Source organism: Apis florea, unplaced genomic scaffold, assembly GCF_048593485.1.
Source record: "Apis florea isolate Af1SG1 unplaced genomic scaffold, ASM4859348v1 contig_3203_pilon, whole genome shotgun sequence".
NCBI classification, from domain to species: Eukaryota; Metazoa; Arthropoda; class Insecta; order Hymenoptera; family Apidae; genus Apis; species Apis florea.
The window spans coordinates 8,727,773-8,733,772 of NW_028256723.1; the positions used below are offsets into that span (position 1 = coordinate 8,727,773).

A 6,000-nucleotide genomic window follows, 5' to 3' on the forward strand; every position below is an offset into this window, starting at 1 on the left:
TGCGAAGCTTCGCAGTTAACCGGAATCCTTCGAGGATACATGTAACTAAACACATACATGCTCGAATTATGAAGCATTATGTGTAAAACATCGAATGGATATAGAAAATATTCGAATACATTGAATAAAAAATAAATGCCTATATTTATTTATCCACAAACGAATGATATCGATGATCTTTTATATAAAAAATTATATAAGAATTATAAAAGACATGATGGTTAAAAATAGAATAAAATATATTACATCAATTAGAAAAATTAAATTGTTACACAACAATTTCAATTCTTATAATGTAATAAATATAATTGTTGTTAATTAATTGTAATAATATTGTGAAATGAACTTGCGATTATTAGAATATATAGATATATTATATAGATACGATGGATATATCAAAGTAAATGGTAGGCTGAGAGGAAGAAGTAAATTAGATATGGAACGAGTAAATTCTATAACATGTTGCCTTATGGTACATGTTCAGATATACAAACTTACCATGTACGCAACGAGGACACGAAATCCCTAAATCGACACGATAAACGGTTCATCGTGGGGCCACGCAATGCTTAATCGAATTCATGGCTTGAATACACGATCGGACATCATTCGAGAATTCTCGTGGTAATTCAATCGATTCGATTCACTCTCTCAGTATTCTTATATTACCCATAGGAAAAATAAAATTGTTGCGATTACCTTTATCCGATATCTATGTATTTTGAAAACGATTTTATTTTATTTCAAATGTATCATTAATCGCTAAAGATTATAAAATGTAAAAATGTTTTCAAATTTAAATGAAAGATAAAATAAAAAATTAAATAAGTCCATATTAAATAGATTAAACGTATATAACCTAATTTAAACAAGATTAAATAAAAACGTTTATGAGAATATTTTTAATTGTTTTGTTTTCTGATTGTTATTCGAGTATTTCCATATGCCACAAAATTTCCATTGTATTAACAAAAAATCGATGTTCTATTATTTTCACGCACACTCTTTTCGATTATATTAAGTTCATAATTCAGTTACTACGGATTCGTTAATGTAAGATTTTCATGATGGTGTCAATAATGTTTCCCACGAACAGGTGGTGTTTAAAGACAAAAAAAGCACAGACGTCCACTCGGAACCAAAGTGGCCTTTTTGTTTGACGAGAGGCCCTATCCGTATCGCGAACCTATTGTTAAGCGTTGTTTCGGAACCCATGGAAATTACAAAGGTGCTTCACTACAAGTGTCGTTGGCTGTGTGCACGTAAATTGTCACAGTCTCCGATCTAATATTATCTGTCGATAACTGAATATAGTTTTTATTCGATCATCATGCATATTATATATATTACGTATTAAATCACTATACATAGATAAAATGATCGAATTGGTTAAAATATGATGTATCAGATTCCGTATATTTTGATATCATAAACTGATGTTAAGTTAGGTTAGTTTTTAACAACTCTATTAATATAGAAATGAATTTTTAGATTAATCTTAATTTACGTATAAATTTAAACTTTTTCATAATTTCTTTTTCTCTCTTTTCGTGTTTCTTCGTGTTCATTCATCAGGTACAAGTCCAGTTTAATAGTTGCTTTGTAAAGCATTTTCCTCCATGAAAATTTATAGAACTCGAATAGGGTCGTGCGTTGATCACCGTGTTAAACTAGTAGAGAGTATGGCGGTTGCAACAGGTGGGCTCTTTCGAACGCTCGCCAATTCCTTTCACATCTCCGTTGCTTGTATAATGATGCGCGTTCTATCCTGTCTCGTATGAAAAGCATTATTCAATTCGATGAATGCTACGAAATACAATAAAGTAGAAAATATGATATGATTTTTATTAAAAATATATTATATACAAATGTATTTGTATATATATTGAAAAAATTTTTTTTATTATTTTTTTTTATTAATTTATCATAATTTTATTAATTTCTTCAATCTTTAATTTACGAAAAATACTGTTTCGTTGCGATAAATTTGTGTTGATATATAATCTATAATAAGTTTTTGAAAAAGTAGCATAAAAAAATCGAATGATTTTAAATTAATATTATATAGTAGTTAATATGTTATATTATTTGCAAATACAAGCTTGCTATTAATTCATGTACAAGCAGACCACATGACGTTGATTTGGGTGGAACATGAACGCAGGAAAAATACTATTTTTACGGTCTATATAATTTTCTGGATTCCAATTAAATGCTTGTCAATAACATACCATACAATCTTTTTGTGAGTACATTCTCAATAAACTATTCTTATTATATCAATTGTATATTTTCTTTCAAAAATATTAAGAGAAAAATATTTCATCAATTAGAGTTATATACAATAAAAAAAAAAAGTAAAATCTAGATATAAATTTTTCAAAATTAAAACGTCTGAGTTTTCAGGATTAAACTTGGCGAAGATTAATTTCATTTTTGCGAGGAAAAATATGTAATCTGCATCCATCCATAAGCCCTGAAAAAAAAGTTAGAAATCTCGTAAGGCATTTAGAATATGATAAATATAAAACTATAGCAAGCGTTGCATTATTATAAGCAATTAACGATAACTTCACGCCAAGTATAAAGTACCGTAAAACTGTCGCTGTTGGGTTAGTCGAGCATGCAATCAACGAAGGCATAAACCACCTATAAACTTCCACGTGGCTCGAATAAAATTTTTATAAGGAGATCCGCGACTCTGATTAAACGAAACTTTAAACGAATCTGAACCCAATTCATTTTTGCTTTCAATCTCGCGAAACATCGTATTTATTCATTTTTCTGATTTCATTAGAATTTTCAAAGTAATCAAATGTTTAGCATATAAAAATCGATCAAAAAAATATTAAACAAAATGACAGTTATTAAAAATCTTTTCATAAAAAAAAAATAAAAAAATGTTTTAAGAATAAATTTCTAAAAGAATGAACAATTGTAAGAAAAAATTTAAATATTTTTAGTTTAGTGAGATTTAAGAATCCAAAGAAATGGCATGTTAAATAAGTAGCTACTTCGTAATTATTAGGTAGAACTTTGAAAGTAAGTACTTACCAACGGGGTATCGATCTTTTGGAAGAAAAAAAGGCAGACTTTTATATAAAGGCAGGCGACGATAAGAAAAGGGAAAATGATCCATAACGATCCAGGGAACTGCGCCTTCAGGGGACGGCCCTATCGGAAACGGCAATTTTCTGGCAATCATTTACCAGCGACACGGTGTAACATTTATAGCATGGACGTGAGCGTGTCTCGTGCATGCCACACGTTGCTGCTTAGATCCTAGATTAAAAGTCCCTAGTATGTAGGACGGTGATCCTCGATATGCATCTGCTGTGTAACTGCAAATCGATGTTTACAAGAATGTTTTTCAAAACAAAAATCGCGTCTGTTTCTTTAAGATATTGAAATGCGCGTGTAGTTCATTGCACTAACATATTATATTATCTAAAATTTGAAGAAATTTTGAGATTAAAATTTCGAAATAGCGATCGTTCACATTAGGATCAAACAGTGATCGTTTATTAAAGTGATATGAATTTACTGTTTCACAACATTCGAATTCTACAATAGAAATCTTTGAATAGGAACTTAGTAATGTCGCGTACGCGTCACTTTTTAGATGATCAATGACTTCTAAGCCCTATTGTGTTACGCACAGTTACGCAAACGAAGGGTGCAAGAACAGAGGCACTCGTTTTCTCCTCTTCTTTTACGCGAGTGACACATGAATGACAGTCTGCTAAGGATTCTGTGACACCCTAATACCGTATTTCCAATTACCGAATACGCTCTTGTTGTTCAATGCATTCTGTCATTGCCTTCACGCTATTATATCTGAAATATTAAGATCTTTAATTAATCGAAAAAGAAATAATAAAAATGCGATTAATATAAGAAGTGGAAATTGTTTTTTGCATAAATATCGAAAATTTAAGTTTGATTTTGAATTTTTTAAATTATTTTTTGATAATAATAATTGTGTATTTTATGCCGAATATTCTCATGCTCTATTTCAATTCTACGCTACTTTAATCGTAGAAATTTCTTCAGGTTTCAAAAGAAATTTTTCGTAAGGTTTCCCGTAATCTTCTTTCACGATTATTTGAAATTCTTTAAAATGTTAGATCTTTGTTGTTTCTATTTTAATTCATTGAAGATAAAAAAATTCATTCATTTCTAATTTTCAGAAAAATAGATTTTTAAAAAAGTTATTGTGTCCATTGTGTTTAAAACAAAGATTCTCAATAATTTTTTTTATAACTTTTAAAAAATAAAATAAATCTTTTTATCAGAAAAAAAATAAGAATCATAATAAAGATAAAGGAAGGTAAGATATTCTTTTCAAAATATTTCTCGATTATATTCATCTTCATGTGATTACAAGTATGGATTATTTAATTACCAGGATCGAGAGATTTAAAAATTTCGGATCATGGACTCGATTAATGCACAAAATAAGTCCGCGCTAGTTCTCACGAAGTAATCATCGTGGAGAGCCTTCGTGTTAGACGACAATATACGTGACAAGTATACGTAATAAGATTTGTATCGAGTGGCGGTCACGCCGGTAATTTTCATCTCAGACTTGTTTAATTGCGCGGTTGTACGTCGTCGTGAGGGAGTTGCATTAAGGACTAATCTACTGGATTGCCGCCAAAGATAATGTTTCAACTAGTGTAACTATCAGAGAGCTTAACGTTTACATACAGGATGTTTCACGAAATGAGTTCATTTAAGAGAAATTTCAAGAAATTTTAAATATTTGGTAGAATTCAGATATTTGATAGATTAATAAAAATTATTTTGCAAATATTTTTAATTTGTTGATTTATATCGTTCTTGGTATTCCTTAGTTTTGAATAGTTTATATTTTATTCGTTTTTTGTCATCCAATTGAAAATGAATGTTAATATTAATATAACGATTCATTCACAATATAATTGAGTGACAAAAATGCATAAAAAAAAAAAAAGAAAATAACATCGATTAATATTCACTTTGAATATCGAAAATCAGATAGTATCGTCATTAGGTTAAATTAGGTTAGGTTTTAATCTACGGTTGGCTGCCATAAGTTTTTTTTTGATCAAGTCATAGGAGTAATGGCACGTGCGGAAGATATCGTAACTCGATGGTCTTCAGGAAACATTATAGCTTTAAGATGCATCTGGTACGAAATTATGTATATCTACCTGAGCTCTCCAGTATCGAATATACCGCGGCTCGTTATGTATAGGTTGATGGTTGGCAAGGAGGAAACGCGTAAAGGGATCCCTTTTGCCACGTGCCAGGATGCGACGTGTCTTACCGGTACGCTATTTCATTTTATTGATTCGTAGAGGAAGTTATGTGTCGTCAAGATTTATGAATTACATACATGTTCACAACAGATATATATTTGTTACAATACTTATATTCATTTTTCTTTCGATTTTCGATTTATTATATATCTATTATCTATTATCTATTAAATTGCTAAATAATATGGAATCCATGCAGATGCTCCATATGAAAGAAGCTCTCTAAGAATTAAGAAAATTTAAGACCGCAACTAAAGATAGACGAAACCTCTCGTGGTTAAATTAAATCCAGTTTGCTACTTCAGGCTTATTAATTGTTAGTTTTGGAAGATATTTTATCGAAGTATAATGTCGGAGAATAAAAGTGAATTAACAAATGTGCTTTTTTTATAAGTTAAAGGAGAATAATTTTTTAAAATAAATTTTTATTAAAATTAAAAATCGTAATTGTATAGTAATTTTTCAAATATTTTTATTTGAATTTTTATTGAAATTGAATAAATTTATGTGTGGTGATTCGAAAAACAATCGATGAACAAATGTGTGTTTTTCCCACGGTACACGACAAAAAGGGGGATGATGGTACACAATGTATGGTTTAAAAAGAGGGTGTACCTTCCTTGTACAGGTGGGACAAATGGATGAGTTTATGGTTTTTATCGTGTATGTAGTTATGAGAATTTGTTTCCCTATTACA

General features: G+C 29.8%; 1 long non-coding RNA gene across 1 annotated transcript; it reads left to right on the plus strand.

Annotated features, from left to right (window-relative positions):
• The first annotated feature begins 4,991 nt into the window (after nucleotides 1-4,991).
• LOC147657273 (uncharacterized) lies at nucleotides 4,992-5,744 on the plus strand. The gene is made up of 3 exons (XR_015292839.1): nucleotides 4,992-5,173; nucleotides 5,240-5,313; nucleotides 5,503-5,744. It is a non-coding gene; the product is annotated as an uncharacterized LOC147657273 (long non-coding RNA).
• Nucleotides 5,745-6,000: the final 256 nt, after the last annotated feature.